The sequence below is a fragment of the Lactuca virosa genome, chromosome 4, assembly GCF_052849685.1.
Source record: "Lactuca virosa cultivar CGN04683 chromosome 4, Lactuca_virosa_CGN04683_v6, whole genome shotgun sequence".
Lineage (NCBI taxonomy): Eukaryota > Viridiplantae > Streptophyta > Magnoliopsida > Asterales > Asteraceae > Lactuca > Lactuca virosa.
The window spans coordinates 32290261-32314273 of NC_136429.1; positions in this window are offsets into that span (position 1 = coordinate 32290261).

Genomic DNA, 24013 nt, shown 5'->3' on the forward strand with positions numbered 1-24013 from the left:
CTTTCATTGTTCCTGACCAATTTTTAGGCAATGATGATAATAGTAGCAGTTCTTGAACTTCATCTTCAAATTGAATATCAACCGATGTCAGCCTTGACATGATTGATTTAAATTCATTAACATGATCAGTCACTAAGCGACCTTCCTTCATTTTTAGATTTACCAATTTCCAAATCAATTGAAAATTATTCGTTTGTGAAGGTTTCTCGTACATGTTATACAACGTTTAGATCAACCCACAAGTTTTCTTCTTATTGACAATGTTGTAAGCAACATTCTTTTCCAATAAAAATCTCACCACACCAAGTGTCTTCCGATCTAAAAACTCCCAATCCTCCTGCTTCATAAGGAACAACTTCTCTTCTGACAAAGGTCCATGCAAATTCTTCTGGTAGAGGTAGTCTTCAATTTGCATTTTCTAGAAACCGAAATCTTTTCCATTGAACTTGTCGATATTAACTCTCCTATCTTTAGCCATAGCTCTGATACCAGTTTGTTGGGATGAGAACAAAACAAGTTAAGCACTTCTAACAAAAGTCAAACAAACTTCGGTGACACTCGCAAAATAAAACTTCTGAAAAACTTAAATCAAAGGAACACAATATTTAACGTGGTTCGGTCAAGGTGACCTACATCCACGTGCGAACTAGAGAGGGGATTTTATTAACTTTCTGGAACTATTACAAACACTCAAAATTGTATCTCACTTTTAGCTCTCACAGAAAATCTAGCAATTTACAATGAGGGGGATATGAGCCTATTTATAGGCAAGCATGGGAAAACCTAATTTTAATGGGTCAGGCCCATCCATAATTATCCCATAAAGGGGATGCCCTAAATCCAACCAATCCCGGAATGTCATGTAGACATTTCTAGAACCTTCATCCTCATGAGCATCAACCAAAATCCATGATGGAGCATCATAGGCCATAATGGCACACCTTCCATCAAGATGGTGCATCATCCATGTGGAACATCCTCCATGAGCATCTTCATTCTTCTGAGCAACATTTGTGTAACACCCCAAAATATGAAGGTAAAATTTTCATTTTTATATCAACCAAAACACCCATTTATCATTTACTCAAACACTTAAAGGTATTTTATAATAAAAACAGTTATCAGAGTACAATCCCAAAATCTCAAGGTTGCGGAAAATATGGGTGTATGCGCTGCGATCAAGTCGGGCCCTTCCCTTTCGAACTGGAAGTACCTGAAACCATAAACAACAACTGTAAGCAAAAAGCTTAGTGAGTTCCCCAAAATACCACATACCATACATAACATATGAGTCATGCATATCATACATATCAAACATACAATAGGAGGTGCTATGTGCCAACCATAGTCTTGCCATTATGCCACAAGCCGTATTATGGTCTTTCCTTGCCAGGCCGGGGGCCAAAACCCTGGGTCTTACAGACAAGTGCCAGGAGCCACCTCCTGGTCTTCCATGCAAGCATTACAAAGACACCTAGCATACAATCTACAACTAACTAACTACTTAACTGCAAGAGTATGAACCCTGGTCTTGCATACAGTTTGCCAGGAGCCACCTACGGGTATTTCATACAAATGCCAAGGGCCACCCCTGGTCTTCCAAAGACATAAACCAAATGGGTCGACATTGGTGCCTTCGACCCATAGTACAATGAGGGGACTCACATCAGATAGCTGAAACCCACGAATAAAACTCTGACTGCAGATCCGCTAAAATCCCTGCGCTATCAAATACCAGAATAACATTCAATTAAAAAATAGGTCCTGACTCACATTAAGATTCCAAATTAGGGTAAAAGACCTTTTTACCCTTCCTATAACTTGGCCTAAGGAAAAGGCCCAATCTACATGTCTAAAAGCCCAAAATCCAAAATAAGCATCCAAGGCCCCAAATATGGCCCAATTTTCCAAATTGGGCCCAATCCATTTCATGGGCCTTTTCCTAAAAGTCCAACGAAATCTCAACAGCCCAACCCATGAATTCTGATGGCCCAAAATGACCCAAGACAATCAATTCCACTCAAGACCAAAACCGAAGCCCAAAGGAAAACCACCCTGCTGAGTACGTTGGGCGTACTCAGCCTGTACGCGCAGCGTACAACTTAAAAGGCTTGTACGCGCAGCGTACATGCTTATACACCCCGCGTATTCATCAGCTTGGCCAACTTTCCCAATTCAGTTCTTAATCCAATAAGACTTCGATCCAAACTCATATATGACTTCCCTAAGGTGGTTTATCACATAAAATTGCCAACTTTATATGTGTGCATGGCTTAATGGGGCTCTAGAGCTCAAAGGAGCTAAATAAATGACTTAATACTTGAATGAGACCAAAACCACCATAAAGTTTGCACCTTTATGCACAAGGAACCCTTAACATGTCCAGATCTATAAAGCTAAGCTCTAGAAACGGCCTTAGCACCCAATCACCAACCAAAAAGGACCAAAATGACCAAAAACATGCCAAGGAGTAGATCTAAGAAATGAAATGGCAAGGTTTGAACTTTATACCTCACAAGCCACCAAAAGGAGATTCTAAAGCTGGATCTCAAAGCCCTCCTCCAAAGAAAAGGTCTTCAAGCTTCTTCTTCTTCTTCTTCTTCTTATTCTTCTTCTTCTTCTTCTTCTTCTTCTTCTTCTTCTAGATACATAGAACCCTCCACAAAAACTTCACAAGAGCTCAAAAGCACCCAAACAATGGCTAAGGAACGAATTAGGGTTTCAATGGTGAGGAGGCTGGTTAAACAAGGCAAAAAGAGGCTAACTTAAGGCTTATATAGGGTACAAACCTTAAATTTAGGGTTTTTCTTTCCTCCTTGTACGCCATGCGTACTCCTCGTACGCCCAGCGTACGAGGACTCGGACACGCGATCATCCACTATTAGTACGCTAAGTGTACACATGAGGTACGCCCCGCGTACTAGCCTCTCAGCTAGTACGCTAAGCGTACCCTGTTGTACACCCCGCGTACTACTTACAAAGGCCAAAATGCAATTCTTCCAATTCCGAAAGGGCAACAAGGAACATATCCATTTCCAAGCATTACAATTTGGATAATCTTGAGCATCCTAGTGAACTTGGCACCTGAGTGGCGCATCAGGAGCCATGATGGCGCACCATGAACCTTGGTGGCGCATCATGCTCCATGATGGTGCACCGTCCTCATGAATTGCACATCCTCCTCTTGAATGGCGCATCCTGCTTCAATTATTCATCAGCAACACTTCAACATTCCCAGAACACAACAATGCACACAAGAGTGGCGCATCAAGCACCAAGGTGGCACATCCTGTGCATGAATGGTGCACCTTGTGCCATAGGTGGCGTATCCTCACTATAATGATGCATCATGACGCATGACACATCAATGATGCTCCATTCTCCTTCCTGATGCTCCACTCCAATTCCAAGTGCTACATTGTGGATTTCTGATGCTTCATTGCAACTCTAAGTGTCCATGTAAATCTCAAATGCTCGATGTTAATTCTAAGTGCTCCATGTTGGAGACGACTTTATACCCCAACATACCGTTGTTGTATCTTTGGAAACAAACACCCATATATATAGGGTGAATTTTTTTAAGGACACTGTGTTAAATACACGTCTCAGCAACAATTAACTGTTTATTCTTTCATGCAGATTAAAGTGTTATATTTTCCTAACAGCTTGGTCACCTTAATTTACATTCCTCTATACATATATGTATTTTAATTCATCAACTTTGTTAAATCACTATCACACTATAATGTCTTAAATTAATAGCCTAACAGGTACGTAAAGTAGTTTAAATTAAACTATTTTAACCATCTGAATCATTTTATATTAGATAGAGTGTATGATAAGACTAATGATAGTTTAATTACAATCCTCGATTTAAAGTATTTGTTAATGGTTGAGTAGAACACATTTTATTTGTATTTTGGCTTTTAACGTTAAATAGTCATTACTTAGATTTCATCATTAACCGTTTTCATGTTTCATTAATGTTAGACGAAGAAAATGTAGAATATAAGCAATTTAATTCTTGCATTCTCTTATATTACCCTTAAGTACTTTTTATCACATCAGGGAAAATATTAATCTTTTACACTCAATTTTGAATATATTATACTATTTCATCAAAATATTATCTCTTTACTTATTTTGTCTTTAACTTGACATATTTTTTTTTTGTTTAATGTGATTAAAATCAATATGATGTCAATGATAAATAGACAAAAACAATGTATCCTCCAATGACTTTCTGAAGGAATTTATTGTGAATTTGGTGGGATTCAAGATAGAATATTTAGCAACAAATTACCAATCAATAAACATCAAAATTAACAATTAAAGCAAGGCACCATGAATTTTTAAATGTGACAAATCTTCTTGATATAAGAAAAGACATGGAAAGTCAAGTGGCACCTCACATCGTGTTCTGATTTGAAAATGAGATACATCTCTTGCTTATAGCAGAGTTTATGAGTAAAATGCTTCATCTGCAGCATACCATGAAGCTAATTTGGTTGATATCATCAACTCTATAATGATAGTTGATAGTTAAATAGCCTTTTGTACCCTTGGTTATCTCCCTTAATTTGGTAGATGTCCGTTTTTCCTTACTATCTACAAATGAAACAACTAAAAAAAATTGGTGTGAAATAAAGACTAATGGTTTCTTGAAATAAACAATTGCAATCAACTAAAAAGGCTACAATCCCATAAATAAGTGAAAATTCATAACCTGGTACAACAAGCAAACATTATATTATTCTTATCCTATAAGAGGCTTTTGCATAATTGAAGTTTAACATAACTTTTAAAGGATCGGAACAACTTACTAAACTAATCTATAAAACTGAATTGGAAATCTATCTAAAAAAACCATAACAACAACATGGAATTCTAATTAATATTACCAAATATAAACATATTTGAACAGGAAATAAAATTTGATGCTTAACAATTACCTGGAATTCTGATCATATTCTTCCTCTTAAACGTACCTTTGTTGGGAGCTAAACAAAAACTGTAGTATGTTTGGGTTACTAAAGAATGATCCATAAAATGAAATCAAAGGGGAAAATATACAAAAAAAAATGCATAAAAGTACAGAAGTGATAGGGGCAAAATGGCCATTTTATGATTTAAAGAAATGGATGTTAACTTAGACGATCGAGGGACATGAAACATTACAATACTGTACAATAAGGAAGAAAAATTAAATTAAAAAGATTCTTTTGGACCGTATAAAACAATGATATAACACAGGGACCAAAACTGTAATTTACTCAAAAGAAAAAGAACATGAAGCGGGGTCTATAGGTCTTACTCTGAATCTTTGTAATAAGACAATGCGTAACCAGATGTAATGCTTTTAATTTGGTTCATTGTAGAAGTCAGCAACAATTTTAGCTGTTGGCGAGAACCAGAAATCGCCAATCTTCTTTGTAATTAATGTTCCAAAGCTGCAAAAAGGATTCATCATTCATGTATACATGTATCATGTTCGGAGAATACAACAGAACCTGGTGAGCATCGTTACTTAACAGGGATGTAAAATGTGGAATTTGAAGACACTAAACTCTTGTTGCTTTCTAAGGGATTTTAAGTAAGAATTTGTGTTAAAGGGTGACACTCCGTTTTAAAACAATGAAAACTTCCACACGTGAATGTCTATGAATCGGCGTGCATGCTCCTGGAGCTAATTATATGAAGCTATATCTCAACTTATTGAGAACACATTTGAGAAAATGTCGTAAAAACTTAAACAAGGTAATGCTTAAGCTTAACATGGTAATTTGTGGTTGAGTTTGTCACCTCTTTCAACCCATGCTTGAGGGTACCTCCAACGGTTATGTGAGATAAACCAGGTCTTCCATAGTTATCTTGTGGTAGCTCATTGATGTTCCTCACTAACGGAAATCCTATACAACAAAGGAAATGATTGGATAAAAGTTCATATTTGAGCCATAATGTCACACCCCCGAACCAGACGGCGGAAACGTCCGAGGGCTCGTGTGATTTAAATTGAAATATCATCACAATGAATATACATGAAACATAACATAAACATCCCCATGCATTAATACATTTCAACCGTCATTGTTCATATCCAGTACATTGTTTACATTACATAATCCATAGCATAAATTGTTTGAGAGTCACAAAACATAACATCCTAACACACTTGACAATTTTCTTCAGCTTATCTGTTACCTGAAAATACAAGTTATTTTGAAAACGGTCAACATATATAATGTTGGTGAGTTCATAAGCAGGTTTGATATGAAAATGTTTTGTGTAGTTTGTAAAACCCAGAAAATCCGATATTTTCTGAAAAGACAATTGTATACGAAATAAGTGTGATGATCCATAAGTATATACGTGAATGATTTCAAACATGTAAAAGTAGTATGAATTCTTGCATTGTAGTTATCGAAAGTGAAAGCGAATAATGTTGTTCCCCCGGAAAACCCGATGTTTTCCGATATAAATAGTATGAATGTTTTGTATTATTGTATCGATACAATGAATAAATATGATTTCCCATGATTACATAGATGGTATTTGGATCTCTATGTGAGTCGTTATAACCATGCATAATAATGACTATTTCGTCTGTCTTGGCATTCTAGTGAAAGCCGGTATTGAATTTAAGATTTTTTCACCCTAGACTGGCCGAGTCTAACTATAGCGAACAGCTTAGGTGTGGGGGAGTCACCCCCGTATAGATCTATACACAAACTCTCGCTCTCCCTCCAAGAGACTTTGATTATAACTACAGACTACGACCGACACTTTTTGGTGTCACCCGTTATTACTCACTAAATCCAAATGAAATTGAATAACCTTGTTTAACGACCTGAATTATGTTTACTTGAATAAGAGGTAAGCCTAACAGACGAAGAGAAGAGGACTACGGGGGCCCACTAATCACGCATGTTATTAAAGGCTGTCGAGTGTGCGACGGACACGTTAGCCCATCACACATATGATTGATTTGGACCTTACTAGCAATGCAAATGGGCCACTATGGCCCAATAGCATGTAAAAGCCATTGAGGGTCCATTAGGCATGTAATTGGGTCACCTGAGGCCCAATAAACATGTCTTATTTATGTTTGGCCCAATAGTCATGTTAATGGGTCACAAAGGCCCAATAAGCATGATTAGGAGTATTAAAGCCCAACATATATAATGTTTACTTGTTTTGTATAGTATTAATGTCGTAAGGATTGTTTCACATGAATTGTTTAAACGAAAAGTCACCATATTCGCCAACTTGTCTTATAATGATATTTAGATTTATATATAAAATGTATTTATATTCTTTCTATTTAAATCCATAAGTTATTAAAAATTATGTATTTTTGACCCAATTATCTTAATATTAACATAATTGACCCAGAAATAATTGTTTGACCAGTTCAGCCCCTTTTCTAGTAAAAATGACAAATTTTTACCCTTTTTATGAAAAATGACATTTTTGGTCCTTCGATTATGTTTCTTGACATTTTCGGCCCAACACTTATTTAAATCATGATTTCAGCCCAAAATAAGGTTTTGGACAGTTTCATCCCTGTAATTAAAAAGATTTACACTTGAAATCCCAATTTTCGCAATTCTTACAATTTTTGCCCAAAAATCCAAAAATTTTGCATTTTTAGTCCTATTTGATAAGAAAGACATTTTCAGCCCCTGAAATTTGTTTATTCATGTTTTTAACTCATATTTTGATAAACTTACAATTTCAGTCCCTTAAGTTTCCCATTTTTCGCAAATTGGGCCTACAAGCCGAAAAGCCCAAACTTTAGCCCATTAGGCTAAAATTTACACTTTTAGTCCTTTAAAAACGGTGATCTTCATAATAACTCATATTTTAAGAGATTTGACCATTTTGATCCTTATAAAAACCGTAATGACATCATTTCCTCCATCTTTTGCTTATTTGTCAAAAATGGTTCATAAATAGAATTTGTGTTTTGTTTTACTTAGTTTGAACTTGTATAATACTTTTGCCTTGATAATAATATGTATAAGATATCTTAGGTAACATATTTCCTTAACAAGGTTAAGAATTTCGAATAGATCAAGTTTCTAACACATAATCATCAAATAAATTCAAGAAATCACACATATCATACCAAAAACACATGGATCTACACATTTTACTTGTATTCTACCCCATAAATCATGTAAAAACCAAAAACAAGGGGTATGAACTCACCTTGCTTAGTTGCTTCGGTTTTGAAGAAGATGTGAAGAAGATTTTTGGTCCTAGCAAGCCTCCTAGAGTTGATTTCGAATTTAAGAAGCTTCTAAGGAGTAGATCACGAAAATTGTATGAGTTAGGAAGAGGTTTTGATGAAATAAAGAAACTAGGTTATGGATCTAAACAACAACTTACCAAAGATGATGATTCTTATGGAAGAACCTCCTTGAAATGTTCCAAAATCTGGAAATTTTGGATGGAGAAGAGGATGTGTTTGAGAGTGTTTGAGATGAAAGTTTGAAGATGTGTGTGTGTTTGGGTGGTTCTCGGCCGAGAGGAAGAAAAAGAGAGAGGGAAAGAGAGATGTGAAATAACTTGTATGGATGTATGAGAACTATTGCATGGATACATGATGGATTTTATTGAGGTGGCATCTCCTAGTCAACTCTCTTCTATCCAATTCATTTTTCATTTTTTTTTGTTGTTGTTGGGCCGAAATGGGCTAAGGAAGAGGAAAGGAATCATCTTGGGCCCATTCTAAGTCTTGCTCCAAATTATGAGGTTAAATAACTATTTTTCGGCCCATTGGGCTTCTAGAGGTGTTCACGGCCCAATTTTGTATAAAAGAATGGATTTAAGGTCCATGAAAGCTAATTGAATTAATTATGGCCCAATAAGGCCCATTAAGGTAAACCAATTCATTTTGGAACCATTATGGCCTAAAATGTTAAGTTTCATGGAAGTGGGTTCAATTAGCGCCCATTTAAGGGTCCTAAGCCCAAAATAGTCAAATTAGAAGCTTATTGGTCCATTAGGCCCAATAAGGAAATCCTAGTCCATAATGGACTTAAACCGGGATTTTTAGGGTTTCCAATCTTTTGTTGACCATTTGAAGTGTTTGTATAGAGTGTTTGATGAGATCTTGGTGTCATTGAATGATCATCATGCATACTTTCCAAAATTTAGTTTCGAATGTTATCATTGTTAATGTTTACAGAAGCATTAGAATTTCTAGTTGTGACACATAAATTGATTATTATAAGAATTTGGAATGATACTAGTAGTTCCACAAAGTGATTAAAGTCTGAATCATCAACTAATTTACATTTCTAATACAAAGTCAAGAGGCAATTTATTGCCAAAAAGGGGTTAACCACGACCTACCACACCACAACTAGGGGTATTCGTTTGGATGGATCGGTTTGATTCGATCCAGTCAAATGAATCCAAATGAATTTTGATTTTCAAAACATAGATCCGAATAGTCCAAAATAAATTTCGGTCCCATGTGAATTCCGGTCCACGTCTTGCGTTCCACCGAACTTTCACAATCGGAATGCGACTTTGTTTAGTACGCTTCACTTCCCTGTCCATGATTTCAACTGGTTCCTCGATGAACAGGAGATTCTCGTTGATTTTGATTTCTTCCAGTGGGATGACAAGAGTTTCGTCGGATAAGCACTTCTTCAAATTGGAGACATGGAACACGGGGTGTACACTGCTGAGCTCGGCATGTAGCTGCAGCCTATAAGCCACTGGACCGATTCGGGCAAGAATCTCGAATGGTCCAATGTACCGTGGGTTTAGCTTTCCCCGTTTCCCAAAACGAATCACCCCTTTCCAGGGAGAGACTTTTAACAACACCCGATCCCCGACCTAAAATTCCAAGGGCTTTCGCCGTTTATCAGCGTAGCTCTTCTGTCGGTCTCCTGATGCATGAAGTCGAGCTCTGATTTGAACTATCTTCTCTGTCGTTTCGCGTATGATTTCTGGTCCCTTAACGCGTTGTTTGGTGTCTGCCCTCCTGGTAGCTGAGTGTCACCTACCTCAGCCCAACACAACGGTGATCTACATTTACGCCCAAATAATGCTTCAAAAGGAGCAACTTTGATGCTTGTGTGATAACTGTTGTTGTATGAAAACTCAATTAAAGGTAAGTGGGTATCCCAAGACCTTCCGAAGTCTATCACACATGCTCGAAGCATATCCTCAAGCGTTTGAATGGTTTGCTCACTTTGACCATCTGTTTGTGGGTGGTAAGCAGTGCTCATGTTGAGTTGTGTTCCCATAGCCTTTTGAAGTGTTTGCCAAAAGCGTGAAGTGAATCTACTATCTCGATCTGAGATGACAGATATTGGTACTCCATGGAGTCTCACAATTTCCTTGATGTAGATCCTCGTCAATCGTTCCATCTTGTATGATTCCTTTATTTGCAGGAAATGGGCGGTTTTTGTCAACCTATCGACTATTACCCATATGGCATCCAATCCATCAGTTGTCTTGGGTAATTTGGTTACAAAGTCCATGGTAATCATTTCCCATTTCCACTCGGGTATTACCGGCTGTTGTAATAACCCCGAGGGCTTTTGGTACTCTACCTTCACTTTAGCACAAGTGAGGCACTTACTAACGTAAGTGGCAATCTCTGCCTTCATGTTAGGCCACCAATAATATTGCTTAATATCCAGGTACATCTTATCTAAACCCGAATGGATGAAGTATCGTGTCTTATGAGCTTCATTAATGACTACCTCTCTGCATCCCCCAAGTTTAGGGACCCAAATTCGGTTCATGAAATAATATGTTCCTTCCTCCTTGACTTCGAAGTTCTTTTCCATTCCACATAACGCTTCGTTGATTCTGTTTTCTGTCTTCATGGCATCAGACTGGGCTTCTTTGATTTGCGAGAACAGGTGGGATTGAATGGTTATTGAAAGAGTTTTCACACGACGATTTGAGTATTCTTTCCGACTCAAGGCATCAGCTACCACGTTAGCCTTGCCTGGGTGTTACTTGATTTCGCACTCATAATCGTTTAGTAGCTCAACCCATCTTCGATGCCTCATGTTTAACTCCTTTTGATTTAAAATGTGTTGGAGACTCTTGTGGTCGGTGAAAATGGTGCACTTCGTACCATAAAGGTAGTGTCTCCAAATCTTCAAAGCGAAGACCACAACTCCCAATTCGAGATCATGGGTGGTATAATTCACCTCATGTGTCTTTAGTTGTCGGGATGCATAAGCTATCACCTTCCCATACTGCATGAGTACACAGCCTAAACCCTGATTCGAAGCATCGCAGTAAACTACGAAGTCCTCAGTTCCCTCTGGTAAAGATAGTACTGGTGCACTACAGAGAGCTCGTTTTAGAGTTCGGAAGGCAACCTCCTGCTTTTCTGTCCATTCAAATGGTACGCCCTTCTGTGTGAGCAGGGTAAGTGGCTTGGCTGTTCTGGAGAAGTTCTGAATGAATCGTCTGTAACAGCCTGCAAGACCCAAAAATTGATGAATTTTTGTGGGTGTCGTTGGGACTGCCCATCCTTCAATGGCTTTGATCTTAGAAGGGTCCACATGTATCCCTTATTGGCTAACAACATGACCTAAAAAGTTTACGCTACGGAGCCAGAACTCACACTTAGAGAGTTTTGCGTATAACGTTTCGGTCTGTAGGGTTTCCAAGATTTGCCGGAGATGTCGACTATGCTCCTCTTCGCTTCGAGAATAAACCAGGATATCGTCGATGAAAACGATGACAAAGTTGTCGAGGAATGGTCGGCAGACTCGATTCATCAGGTCTATGAATGCGGCAGGGGCATTCGTTAGACCGAAGGGCATTACAACAAATTCATAATGTCCATAGCGCGTTCGGAAAGCGGTCTTGGGGATATCCTCTTCCCGGACCTTGAGTTGGTGGTACCCGGATCGCAGATCTATCTTAGAGAAATAGTTCGCTCCTTGAAGCTGGTCGAATAGATCGTCGATTCGCGGAAGTGGGTAGCGATTTTTGATAGTGAGCTTATTCAGTTCTTTATAATCCATACACATTCTAAAGGATCCGTCCTTCTTTTTAACAAAAAGGACCGGAGCTCCCCAGGGTGAGAAGCTAGGTCGAATGAATCCTTTGCTCAAGAGTTCGCTGAGTTGGCTTGACAGTTCTTGCATCTCCGCAGGAGCCAACCTATAGGGCGATTTTGCAATGGGTGTAGCTCCTGGCACAAGGTCAATTAGGAACTTGACTTGTCTTTCTGGGGGTATCCCCGGAAGATCTTCAGGAAAGACATCTGGGAAGTCGCAAGCCACTGGGATATCTCGAATATCGACCTCTTCCTTGGACTTATCCACTATGTGAGCCAGAAACGCCAAGTCCTTCTTTTGTAGATACTTCTGTGCATTTATGCACGAGATGAGACGAAGGTTCGTATTGGGTTTGTCTCCGTATATAATTAGAGTTTCGTGGTTAGGGAGATGAAGGTGAACAGCCTTCTCGCAACACATAACTTCGGCATGATGGGGGCTCAACCAGTCCATGCCGATAATCACATCAAAACTCCTAATGGTTACAGGCATCAAGTTTATTTGAAATCCGTGATTATTTAAGGTTAGGGTACATCCTACGTAGATTTCCCCAGTTGATTCTGTTTTCCCATTAGCCATTTCCACTGTAAAGGCTTCATTAAGCTTCTGGGGTTGTTGTTTTAGCAAATGTTTGAATTTATTACTCACAAAACTTTGCTCTGCCCCGGTATCAAACAGAATGCATGCATAGGTATGGTTAAGGAGAAACGTACCAGTGACAACAGCGGGATCCTGAACCGCTTCTCCTTGACCCATGGTCAACACTCTCCCTGCTCCTCCATTCCCTTGGTTGTTGATATTGGGGAAGTTTCGACGGAAATTCATGGTCCTTCCACATCCATAACAGGTGTGGCTAGCTCCAGTGTTGTTGTCGTTGTTGTTAGTGTTGTTGTTGTTGTAGTTGTTGTTGTTGTTATTGTTTCCCTGCTGCTGGTTCTGGGAAGGATAGGTTCTGCAGTATTTTGTCGTGTGATCCTTTCGGTTGCAACTGGTACATTGCATCTCCGTCCATTCACCATTGTGATGGAGATTGCACTTGTTGCATTTTGGGAGATTTCCGGAATATAGCTTAGGGGCACTTGGGGTGGATGAGGCTGGAGCATGTGGTGTGGAGGGAACTTGAGTGATTGCAGCATGAACTGTCACTGTTTGTTGTTTCTTTGACGACTCTGAGCCTTGTCGTCCCTTCCTCTTGTTATTCTTTCCTTTCTTGTTATCATTCTCCTTCTTGCTTTCAGCTTCCCCAGCTTTCTCGCCCTTCTTGTTGTTGTGGTCGTACAGCTTCTTGGCCAACCTCTTGGCACTGTCAAAGGTTTCAGGATTCGCAGCAATCACGTTTCCTTGAATTGGGGAGGTTAATCCCCAGATGAATCGTTCGATTTTCTTCCCTTCCGAAGTAATCATGCCAGGGCACAACAGATACAGTTCACTAAACTTTGATATGTAAGCATCGATGTCGGAGTTTCGGACAGTGAGATTCCATAACTCTTGCTCCATTTTCTGAATCTCGCCACGCGGGCAGTATTCAGCCATTAGCATTTCCTTCAGTTCCGTCCATGGCATGGCATTAGCCACCGGGAGAGTCATAGCCTCCACATGTCCATTCCACCAGGTGAGAGCTTGATCAACAAATGTACATGCAGCAAACTTCACCTTGACCTCATCAGGGCATTCGCATATCTCGAACACCGATTCCACTTTTTCAATCCACCTCTTCAGGGTTATCATTCCCCCTGTGCCATTAAAGGTTCGTGGCTTGGCGTTGATGAAGTCTTTGTAAGAGCATGTCTTGGTAGGTCCTTGGTTCATCCCATTGTTTGAACTTCCGACTCCCTGTCCATTGCCTCCACCATTGTTCCCGTTGTGGATTTGCGCCAGTGCTGCTGTGACTGCGGCAGATACAGCTGCTTGGAATGCAACCGAGTTGATTTCTGGTGGCGTTGGTGGTTGATTGTTTCCATGGGTTGGTCTTTGCGGCATCTTGCTGTTATGGAACAGGAAGACGTTGAGTACGTATTGTATTTAAGTTGAGAATTTCGTGAATCGATTTTTGTATCTAATTGTTTCCATATATTCACACCAAACAATAAGAGTATAAAACACATAGCAGGTCACAACATCACCATAAAACACATAATATTTTTCACTAATAATATTCGTACTTTGATACATGGAAATTTGCTCAAAAAGAGCATACATAAAGTTCGGCAGCATAACGACTCTATGAGTAGTGTAATCACTTAAACATGGAGTCGGTAGTACATAGCATGGTAGGCATAAGTGAACATAGTACTAGTAGGGAAGTCTACTGGTCCGAAGTGCTCTGAGATGCGTCGGGTGGTGGCGAAATTCATATTCCGAAATGTTGTGCCAACAACTGGGCCATCTCGGTCATCTCTCCAATGACTTCATCCCTTTCCAGTTCAGCCCGCGCCGCTCGTGCTTCCATGACAAATAGCTGTTGCCGTAGTGTGGCAGCCTCAGCCTCCGGAGAACGATCCTCTCCCGCTGGATTCCTTGGTAGGGCAGGGTGGTCCTGATGTGTCTCTTCTGTAGGTGGTCTGACGGTGGCCCCGTCCGTGTCTTTATCTTCCTCCATGTCGTCATCGGTCCTATCAAACTCGTAGTCCGTGTCCATGTACTCGTCGGGTCCAATGCCGTGTGCTGCCCCTTGTTCTACCTCGGGGTCGTCTGCGATCATTCCGTGGGCCACCAAGGCCTGGTGAAACTGAATGCCTTGATGCTCCTCTTCCATGGTGACTGCGATGGGGAATACGTAAGGAGGGTATATAAATAAACTATTATTAATCCTAAGATATTTTTAGTTGTTATAAAAATTGGGTTGATGTCCTCCTCTTGTTTAACAAGGGGGTATGCCTTTGGGTTACTGACCATCGTGATTGCCCCAGGGCATGTGATAGTTGTATTCTGAAGAAATGTAGTTGATCATGCTACATTCATCCCTAATACCACTGTGAACAGTCCTTGCTTAACCGAGATGTCAGGATTTTTCCTGATGCCTTATTTGAATTGTAATTATGTTTATTTTTCTAAGTCGCACAAGTAAGAGTGTTTATTATTATGTTTTATTAGTTTTGTTCAGAGTTATTTAGTCCCTCTTTGGGTTTACAGTTGCATATCAATGAGTGGTTAGATATGCCAGTTCACTATAAACAGAGCTCTGATACCAACCTGTCACACCCCCGAACCAGACGGCGGAAACGTCCGAGGGCTCGTGTGACTTAAATTGAAATATCATCACAATGAATATACATGAAACATAACATAAACATCCCCATGCATTAATACATTTCAACCGTCATTGTTCATATCCAGTACATTGTTTACATTACATAATCCATAGCATAAATTGTTTGAGAGTCACAAAACATAACATCCTAACACACTTGGCAATTTGTCTTATAATGATATTTAGGAGTATTAAAGCCCAACAGATATAATGTTTACTTGTTTTGTATAGTATTAATGTCGTAAGGATTGTTTCACACGAATTGTTTAATCGAAAAGTCACCATATTCGCCAACTTGTCTTATAATGATATTTAGATTTATATATAAAATGTATTTATATTCTTTCTATTTAAATCCATAAGTTATTAAAAATTATGTATTTTTGACCCAATTATCTTAATATTAACATAATTGACCCAGAAATAATTGTTTGACCAGTTCAGCCCCTTTTCTAGTAAAAATGACAAATGTTTACCCTTTTTATGAAAAATGACATTTTTGGTCCTTCGATTATGTTTCTTGACATTTTCGGCCCAACACTTATTTAAATCATGATTTCAGCCCAAAATAAGGTTTTGGACAGTTTCAGCCCTTTAATTAAAAAGACTTACACTTGAAATCCCAATTTTCGCAATTCTTACAATTTTTGCCCAAAAATCCAAAAACTTTGCATTTTTAGTCCTATTTGATAAGAAAGACATTTTCAGCCCCTGAAATTTGTTTATTCATGTTTTTAACTCATATTTTGATAAACTTACAATTTCAGTCCCTTAAGTTTCCCATTTTTCGCAAATTGGGCCTAAAAGCCGAAAAGCCCAAACTTTAGCCCATTAAGCTAAAATTTACACTTTTAGTCCTTTAAAAACCGTGATCTTCATAATAACTCATATAAAAATCCAAATACCCAAACCAAATAGTCCAATCAAAATTCTTCAATTGGACAATTCGGTTTTATCCAAATAATACCCTAACCACAACCACTTTAGCCTCACATTGGCCACACCCTCACCTTGACACCCTCACCTTGATACTCTCACAGTGTCACCGCATGACCAAATTCTATTTTTTTATTTTTATTAGAGAAGTTGAAACATTCAATAATAATTTTTATGGTACCATGAATAATGGGGAATATGTGTCGATGGATATTATGCAAGTTTGTAATGGCTGTGTAATAAATGTCTGCCTTTAAATTCAAGCACATAACATGTGACTCTTAAAACGTTAGAAACGAAAAAAGTAAATATCAAATTGATTGGTAAAATTCTTTTATGCAAGGAAAAAGAGAAGCTATTTTATCTTTAAATAAAACTATAAAACTGATATGTTTAACCACAATTCATCATATTTTTGGCTTGCCACATTAGCCCCTTATTATTTTTCCCTTATTATTTTCCCCTTATCCTTTCCTTCCTGACAAAACTAATAGGAAATGGAACAAGGCCCGCCACTTTTTTTTTTCTTAAATGCAATTTAATAATTACAATACACATTTTATGCACAAAGTAACACCATTCAAAGTAACACCGTTCAGGCCCGTCCTGACAATTCGGAGGCCTTGTGCGAAAATCAAAATGAGGCCCCATAATTTTCATTTTCTAAAATATATATCATTAAGTTATTTTGCTATTGTTAAATTCAAAACTTAAAAATGTTAACCAACATCTCGTAAATTCACTACCACAACATCATGTCTTCACTCATTAGTTATAAGTTGTAACTTTTACAATAAGCTTTTCAAAAAAAAAAAAAAAAAGTCGGTTGATTACTATTTTCTAAACATCAATCTTCTAGTATTTTTATAAGAAAATTCATCTATTATACTTTCATAATCAATATTATCAAGAAATTCTTTCTCAATTGAAATTATATCACAACGTTAATCTCTCTTGAGAGATGGTCGAGCACAAATAAGATTTTAAAAGCGTTAGTTTTGAAAAAAAAAATTTAGTTGATGGAACTATAATGATAACAGTCAACAATATTTTGTATGATAGACAAGAAAATAGATAAATGTTTATCCTTTTTGAGAAATTTAGTATTTCGTTAATTGTATTATGTTTAAGTGGTAAATATTTTTGTAGCAATTCGAGTTCGTTTAATAAATCATCAGCATTGATGTATGAGATATGACCATTTTGCAACCCATTTTCAAGAATTTTGCAACTTTTTTTTACCTCACTAGTATTTAGTGACTTCAACTTTTCTATTGTGAATAAGAAACCAAAAATATTTTCATATTGTTTATATTGTTCAAACATATCCTCCAATAAACCAATAGTTTGATCAACTATCTACACAAAATATTGAATCATGAACGAGTAATGAGGTGAAAGTTTATGTATCCGTTCTGATGACCCAAAATCACTCTCGTCAATATTGTATTTTTCTTTTAAAAAAAACTGTTCTTTTATTATTTTTGTCAACAAACATCGGATCAATTCTTAAAATAGAAATTATAGATCTCGCACAATCTCAATCCTTGGTAACACATTATCCCAATAGTCGTTAAAAAACTCAAAAATTGTTCCACGCTACTCTTTGTCTCATTAATACGCATAGTCTTAGATTGAATTTGTTTGATCGGGTTGTTTCCTTTAACAAATATATGAAAACATATAATCATACCAACTATAAAGACAAATTTGTCAAGTTCATACTCTTATATAAGTAGTTTCATTTTTATCTTTAAATATATATGTGTCTCTTCATCAACAAGTTTATATAGAGCTTTTACTATTTTAGGAGTTTGAGTTACCATTGATTTCACACTTCTATTCTACTTTCTTACTTTATAGTTGACAATGATTTTAAAATGAGACTCTGTTTGCGAAAGTAATTTATAGAATTTATTATTAGATTTTGATTTTTTGTATTAGATTTTTCGGGTGAAGTGTCTTTTATAAAATATGAAATCATTTGCTAGAATTTATATTAGAAACAAATTTGTAAAGATACTTTCCTTAAATTTGTGATAAATTTTAGAATTTATGATTAGATTTTTATTTTTTGATTTTCTTTGATTTTTTTCATAAGTAGAATGACTTCAAGATTGCAAACAAATGTTACATTGTATATATAAGTAACCGACACAACTAATTTCTATAATAATAACTAATAAAAATGTGTTTTATAAAAATATCAACATCATAAATATACATACATTTGTCCCAAATTCGGAGGCCCCCTAAAATCGGAGGAACCGTATGACCGCACCACCCGAACACCCCACGGCCGCCAATGCTACCATTTGGGGTGAGATTGTTTTTCTCGTGGTGTAGACTTTTCCCGTAGCATGAACCCACCAACCCAACGTAGCCGTGGACAATGGCGTGTTCACTTCACCACCGCGGTGACACGTCACCCACTATAGGGTGCGGTTATGTTCCATAACGTCTGATCTAAAACATTCAGAAAGGATTAAAAACAAATACAATGAATAATTTCTCCTCCAGTTGAAATTATCATTAATTGAGAGGGAGAGAGAAGTAAGGTTCAATCGAAAAAATAACAAAATAAACTTACTCATAAGCATACGAATGTAAAATATCAATGGCCAAAACAAAACACACACACATGCAAACACACACACACACACACACACACACACATATATATATATATATATATATATATATATATATATATATATTCTTTGGATCTGCATTTAAAAGATTATAACAAAAAACACACTTTGTATTTTCTTGGTTTTTTTGGTTTTTAATTTTCACTGACTTATTTTATATATGTAACACCCGTTTCAGGTATGATTCAATTCATTTAAATTTCAGAAATTTATTCTTGGTCTTCCATGGCGTGGTGGGGCTTCACCACAACGCGACATAATTTTCTTGACTGCGGGTTTAATTGACTTGCCACAACGTGGTAATGGGTGGTACGGTGTGGCAGCCGATTTTAGAGAAACCCTAATCCTTGGGTTTTGGGCCCTATATAAAGGACTTAATGGCTAGGGTTTCAACTTTCATCACCCTCTCAATACTTGAAATCGTAACCCTAACCTCCCTTATCTGATATTGAGCTTTTTGTGGTGTTTGGTTGCATTTTGAAAGAATGAGAAGAAGGTGCTAGCCCAAAGATCAACCAAAAATTCCTCTATATCCTTGGAATCACTCTCTGGACCATTTGTAAGTTCTCAAGTCTCCATTATGATGATTACATGGTTGTAGATCTAGCTTTATTAGCTTATTTTGGTCCATAAGTGATGTTTGGTTGATTTGATGTGATAAAGGTTGCAACTTTATGACTCTCCTTAGTCCCATGAGCAATATCTCTTATGGATATAGATTTTGGTTGAAATATTTAGCCTTGCATGAGTTTTGGTCACCTTTTTGCTCATTTTGACCTAAAATGGAATCTAGACGTGCATGTCTATAAAGCACCCAACTTTATGCTAGATCTAGTATTTGAAACCCCTCTGGAGTCGGTTTGGCTATGGACTTTAAGGAAAAGTGCTTAATTGTTAACCATGTCATGAGTTTTGCCCATATTTGACCTTGGTTTGGAGATCTTGTCTTGCTGAAGTGTCTTAATGGGTAAAGTTGGAAACTTTATCCCTTAAGGCGTTGAGAAAGAGTGGATCTAGATTTTTGGGCCTTTGATTTTGAGTTAAAAGGAGCTTAGCTCGATTAAGCTAATTAGACTGCTCACCACGGCGTGGCGAGTAAGGGGTCAATCGATTGTTTTGTCATCTTATGCCCATGCCTTGGCCAAGGAAGACCACGACGTGGAGGCCAACTGTGTTTGACTTCGAATTTGATTTGGGTTGACTTTTGGCCAACCCCTTAGCTTTGGAAGGTAGACTAAGAGTTACATTGTATGACTATCTAGGTGTGGTGTAGCACTTGTCTTGACTAGCAGTGAGAGCCGCAACTATTGATTATCATCTAAGAAGTGAGTTCCTTCATTGTCTCGTGGGTCGAAGGCACCAATGCCGACCTACAGGATTATGATTGTACGATGATAGTTGCCTTTGTGACACTTACTGCTATGCCTGTATGTGCTTGTTGTGTTTGTGGCTCTTGCTGGTATGATTGTATGCTTAGTTGTAGGGCTGAAATAGACCCGATACCCGTTGAAATAGACCGAAGGGGGTGAAATAGACCAATTATCGGTTGAAAGAGACCGAATGGGGGTGAAATAGACACAGTACCAGTCGAAAGGGATCGAAGGGGTGAAATAGACCCAATACTTGTTGAAAGATACCGAAGGGGTGAACTAGACTCAATTATGTTTTGACTGTTATGTATGTATGGTATGGGGTATTTTGGGGAAACTCACTAAGCTTTTTGCTTACAACTTTATGTTATGGTTTCAGGTACTTCAAATTCGAAAGGAAAGGACCCGACATGATCGCACCGCATCCACCAGCGTTCCACATTTTATGACATGATTTGTACTCTGATAACTATTTTACACATTATTCTGATTGATGGGTTTGAAATGAATGGATGATGTTTCTTTTGGCTTTTAAATTACTGTTGTGGGGATTAGACAATCCTCGAGGGTTAGGTTCAGCTATATTACGCAACTCTTGTTTGTGTCCAACCGTTGTAGAGTGAGACCTAGCAATCAAAAATTATCTGGGGCTGGTAACATGTAGTTGTATTCGTGAGATAGTAGAAGGCACTGGAGGGGAGTCTCTTCTACAGCTGATAGTAGAGAAGGGTGTGGAAAGGATCCCTAGGAAAGACTAGGAAATGTTTTAGCGCGTAGGGCACTCTATAGTATGAGTGAAGTAATTAATAGTAAGTAAGTGACTTGGAGGATTTGAGACAATCCTTGAGGAAGGTATAGATAGGTGCGGAAGGTAGTATTGGTCCCGTACTACTAAAAGCACATGATTTATACCCAAGACAAGGAAGGCCTTGATGAATTCGGGAAACTTCGGGAGTGTGAACCTCTTTGTGCGTATACTGCTTGTTTTTGTATTATGTTTCAGCATGGTGACGACACGTGGCGGAGCATGAAGTTTAGGATCTCGATCTGGTTCGGGCTCGGGCACCGAACCAATTGACGAGGGATTACATGAGTTCATCGCGTATGAGATTATGAGATGCATCCTTGATGCAACCCCGATGATATCCGGGTCGATCAATTAGGGTATCATTGAGTTGATGGAGGATCGTCTCCGGATCTTTAAGGCCGATCTAGTTGTTGGTCAGTACGGAGCGCTCACTCTCTCCTTCAAGAATTTCAGGTGATGTGGGGCGCCGGAGTTCTTTGGGGAGAAGGACCCCATTGCCACCAGATGATGGATAGCAGACATGGAGTGTGCTTAGATGACTAGCTTCTGCCCCGAGGGTTCGAAGGTGAGGTTCGATGCAGGCTGTCTGAGGGAGCGAGCCCGGGATTAGTGGGAGGAGGTTGGTTATGCTCTGGGAGCCCTAGTCATTGAGGCCATGACTTGGTCGGATTTTGTGACCCGTTTTGAGCAAAGTTTGCACCGGCTGTTGAGATGCAACAGCTGGCGAGGGAGTTCCTGGATATGCAGCAGACGACTGAGACTGTGGCGGAGATCACCGCCAAGTTCTGAGAGAGAGCTTTATTGGTACCCCAATATGTTGCAGACGAGGAGACGAGGAAGACTCGACACCATGACATGCTGAGATCAGATATCAGGGAGTTTGTTAGCTTTTCATCCTGTCTGAAATTAGAGGACATGATATCAAGGGACCAGGAACGGGAAATTGATTTGGAGCATATTAGGAAGAGGAAGGCAGAGCAAGTGCAGACGATTGGGGTTTCAGTGAAGAAAACCAAGGGTTTTTATTCTAGATCGAGGGTTTAGCAGGGTCGGGGCCATTGTGGCAAGTGCGGCAAGATGCATGACGGATTTTGCAGGGCGGGTGGTTCGGGCTGCTATAAGTGCGGCAAGACACGACACTTAGGCAAGGATTGCACTGACACCACCACTACCCATGTTTCAGGTCTGATCAACTTTCATTGTAATCATAGGAGCCACAAGAAGGCCGATCTCCCAAGTTTGACTGGAGGAGCGGTTGCATCACCCGCTCCGGCGATGTTGAGGATCACTGATGGCCGGGAGGGCAAGCAGGCGACCCCTGTAGTAAAGAGCAGAGATTTTCAGATGACAGCCGAGGAGGCGCGTGCGACTCCTGACGTGGTTACGAGTATGTTTTCCTTTTATTCATACGCTTTCATTATTGATTATGCTTATGTTTCTTGTTCTTTTTCTGCTCTGGTTCTTTTTTATTCTGGTGCTACCTGATCGTTTGTATCTCTTGCACTCAGCAAGAGGTTTGATGATGCTCTTAGGGAGTTGGATTGTCCGTTGGAGGTAGAGATAGTTGATGATCGTTCAGTAAGTGTATCGAGAGTTCATCGGGGTTGTACTCTCGAGTTGTTCCGAGAGAGCTATTCAGCCGTGAGAGCTACGAGATATCTTCAGCAGGGATGATCGAGTTTTATGTCTTGCGTTTTAGACACCAGGATGGAGAGGAAGAGGACAAGTGAGGATGTTTCTGTAGTTCGAGAGTATTCAGATGTGTTCCCAGAGGACTTGCCTGGAGTGCCTCCAAAGTGGCAGGTGGAGTTTCGTATTCATCTGGTACTAGGGGCAGCTCTAATAGCCAAGGCACCTTATCAGTTAGCACCGTCGGAGATGTAGGAGTTGTCTACACAGCTGTAGGAGATGTTAGACAAGGGGTTTATTAGAACGAGTAGTTCACCATGGGGAGCGCCGATTTTTTTGTGAAGAAGAAGGACAGCTCCTACAGGATGTGCATTGACTATTGGGAGCTGAAAAAGCTAAGGGTGAAGAACCATTATCCGCTTCCGAGGATTGATGATTTATTCGACTAGTTATAGGGTGTGTCTTGGTTCTCCAAGATCGGTCTGCGTTCAGGTTACCATCAGATGAGATTCAGAGATGAGGATGTCCAGAAGACTGCTTTCAGGACTCGTTATGGTCATTACGAGTTCATGGTGATGCCTTTCTGGCTCAGGATTACCCCAGCCACGTTCATGGATCTCATGAACCGTGTGTTCAGACCGATGATGGATCTGTCTGTTATTGTATTATTGATGATATATTGGTCTATTCTAAGACCAAGGAGCAACATGAAGATCATCTGTGAGAGGTTCTGGAGACTCTGAGGAGGGAGAGGATTTATGTCAAGTTCTCCAAGTGTGAGTTCTGGTTGAGCGAGGTGCAGATTTTGGGGAACCTTGTCAATGATAAAAGGGATATTGGTTGATCCGTCCAAGATCAAGGCCATAATGCAGTGGGATGTCCCGAAGTCTCCATCTGAGATTCAGAGCTTCTTGGGTTTATTAGGGTATTATTGGAGGTTCGTCAAGAACTTCTCCAGGACCACAGTTCTGTTGACTAGGTTGATGAATAAGTCTGCTACTTTCCGTTGGGGGCCTGAGCAGCAGGCAGCGTTTGAGAATTTGAGGCAGAAGTTATGCAATGCTCCGATCTTGACCCTGCCAGAGGGTGTGGATGATTTCGTGGTGTATTGTGATGCATCACATTCGGGATTGGGTGCAGTGTTGATGCAAAGAGGTCGTATGATAGCTTATGCTTCGAGGAAGCTGAAGCCTCTTGAGGCGAATTATCCCACTCATGACTTGGAGCCGGGGGATGTGGTTTCTTCCCTCAAGATTTGGCGAAATTACTTGTATGGGTTTCTTTGTATCATTTACACGGACCACAAGAGTTTGTGGTAT